Below are 2,931 nucleotides of genomic sequence, written 5' to 3' on the forward strand. Positions count from 1 at the left end.
AGGCAGAGAGAGGGAGAGAGGCAGGCAGAGAGAGAGAGGAGGAAGCAGGCTCCCTGCCAAGCAGAGAGCCCGATGCGGGACTCGATCCCAGGACCCTGAGATCATGACCTGAGCTGAAGGCAGCAGCTTAAACCACTGAGCCACTCAGGCGCCCCCTGTATTTCTTTTCTTAGGCCAATACCATATGATTTGATTATTTTTATATTGCTTTGAAATCAGGTAGTATATAAGTCCTCTAACTTTGCTGTTCTTCTTAAAAAAATATTTGGTATTGAGGAGAGCACAATCAGCAACCTCTTTGACTTCAGCCACAGCAACTTCTTCCTAGAAACATTGTCAAAGGCAAGGGAAGCAAGAACAAAAATGAACTATTGGGACTTCAAGATCAAAAGGTTTTGCCCAACAAAGGAAACAGTCAGCAAAACCAGAAGACAACTGACAGAATGGGAGAAGATATTTGCAAACATATCAGATAAAGGGCTAGTATCCCAAATCTATAAAGAACTTACCAAACTCAATGCCCACAGAACAAATAATCCAATTAAGAAATAGGTAGAGGAAATGAACAGACATTTCTGCAAAGAAGACATCCAGATGGCCAAGAGACACACATGAAAAAGTGCTCCACATCACTCGGCATCAGGGAAATAGAAATCAAAACCACAATGAGATACCACCTCACACCGTCAGAATGGCTAAAATGAACAAGTCAGGAAATGACAGATGCTGGCGAGGATGCAGGGAAAGGGGAACCCTCTCACACCTTTGGTGGGAATGCAAGCTGGTGTAGCCACTCTGGAAAACAACACAGAGGTTCTTCAGAAAGTTGACCCAGCAACCACACTACTGGGTATTTACCCTAAAGATACAAATGTAGTGATCCAAGCGGCATGTGCACCTGAATGTTTATAACGGCAATGTCCACAATAGCCCAACTATAGAGAGAACGTAGATGTCCATCGACTGACACACACACACACACACACACACACACACACACACACACACTGGAATATTATGCAGCCATCAAAAGAAATGAAATCTTGCCATTTGCAACATGGATGGAACTAGAGGGTATTAGGCTGAGTGAAATAAGTCAATCAGAGAAAGATAATTATATGATCTCCTCAATATGAGGCATTTGAGAGGCAAAGTAGGGGATTTGGGGGTGAGGAGGGAAAAAAATGAAACAAGATGGGATCAGGAGGGAGGCAAACCATAAGAGACTCTTAATCTCACAAAACAAACTGAGGGTTGTTGGGGGGAGGGGGATACGGAGAGGGTGGTTGGGTTATGGACTTTGGGGAGGGTGTGTGCTATGGGGAGTGATGTGAAGTGTGTAAGCCTGGTGATTCACAGACCTGTACCCCTGGGGCAAAAATATATGTTAATAAAACAGTTTTAAAAAATGTTTGGTATTTTAGACATTCTTACCGATTTCTAATAAAAACACTAGGATTTTGTTTGAAATTGCATTGATTGAAACTTACATTTCAATATGGGGCGATTAATAAGTTTCCGTGAACCCAGTATATATTTCCTTTTTTTTTTTTTTTTTAGGTCCTGTTTAATTTCTCTCTGTGATATTCTAGTCTTGCAAATTTTGCCTATGCATATTTTTTTACATTTATTCCTGAATCCATCTTTGATGTTACTATTAATGGAATTGTTTCACTTTTGGAATTTTCACTATCGGTGTATAGAAATAAAATTTTCGTATTGATCTTTGTGTCACTTTCCTATTCCATTGTAACAAATCACCATAAGCTTCGTGGTTTAACACAACACAAATCTATTCTTTTACAGTCCTGGAGATCTTAAACCAGTTTCACTGGGATAAGGTCAAGGTGTTGGCAAGGCTGTCTTTTTCTGGAGGCTCTGAAGATGAGAAACCCATTCTTTGCCTTTTTTGGTAGCCACTTGTCTTCCTTGACTTATGGCCCTTTCCTTCATCTTCAAAACCTGTATTTATCATATCACCTTCTCTCCTATAGTCAAATATCTTTAAGCTTTCCTCTTATTAAGAACATTTGTGACTTAAGACCCACCAGATATCCCAGGATAATCCTGCTATTTCCACATCCTTAATTTAATCACACTTGCAAAGTCTCTTCTTCCTTACCAGTAAAATTCAGAGGTTCCAGATTCTAGAACCTGGATATCCTTGGTAGTCATTACTCAGCCAATCTTATAACCTTATGAAATTTACTTGTTCTAGTCAGTTTTATGTATAGTCTTTAGGATGTTAATTTGAACAATTGTAGGTCAGGAAAGAAGGTTTACTTCCTTTCCAATTTTTATGCTTTTTATATAGATTTTGAATATACCATTCTAATATCTGTGGTCTTCATTGTTTCTAATGAGAAGCTAGCCATTACTCCTGCCCTTATTCCCCTGAATGGGATGAGTCATTTTTCTCTTGTTGGTGTCAAGATTTTATCATGGCTTTTTAAAAATTTCACTTCCATGACAACTATCATATGATCTCCCTGATATGAGGACATGGAGAAGCAACATGGGGGGGTAGGGGGATAGGAGAAGAATCAATGAAACAAGATGGGATTGGGAGGGATACAAACCATAAATGACTCTTAATCTCACAAAACAAACTGGGGGTTGCTGGGGGGAGGTGGGATTGGGAGAGGGGGAGCGGGCTATGGACATTGGGGAGGGGAGGCGAACCATAAGAGACTATGGACTCTGAAAAACAACCTGAGGGTTTTGAAGGGTCAGGGGTGGGAGGTTGGGGCAACCTGAGGGTTTTGAAGGGTCAGGAGTGGGAGGTTGGGGGAACAGGTGGTGGGTAATGGGGAGGGCACGTTTTGCATGGAGCACTGGGTGTTGTTCAAAAAAGAATGAATACTGTTACACTGAAAAAATAAAATGGAAAAAAAATTATGAAAAAAATATTTCACTTCCATATGTTCAGGT

The sequence above is a fragment of the Meles meles genome, unplaced genomic scaffold (assembly GCF_922984935.1).
Source record: "Meles meles unplaced genomic scaffold, mMelMel3.1 paternal haplotype, whole genome shotgun sequence".
Taxonomy (NCBI): domain Eukaryota; kingdom Metazoa; phylum Chordata; class Mammalia; order Carnivora; family Mustelidae; genus Meles; species Meles meles.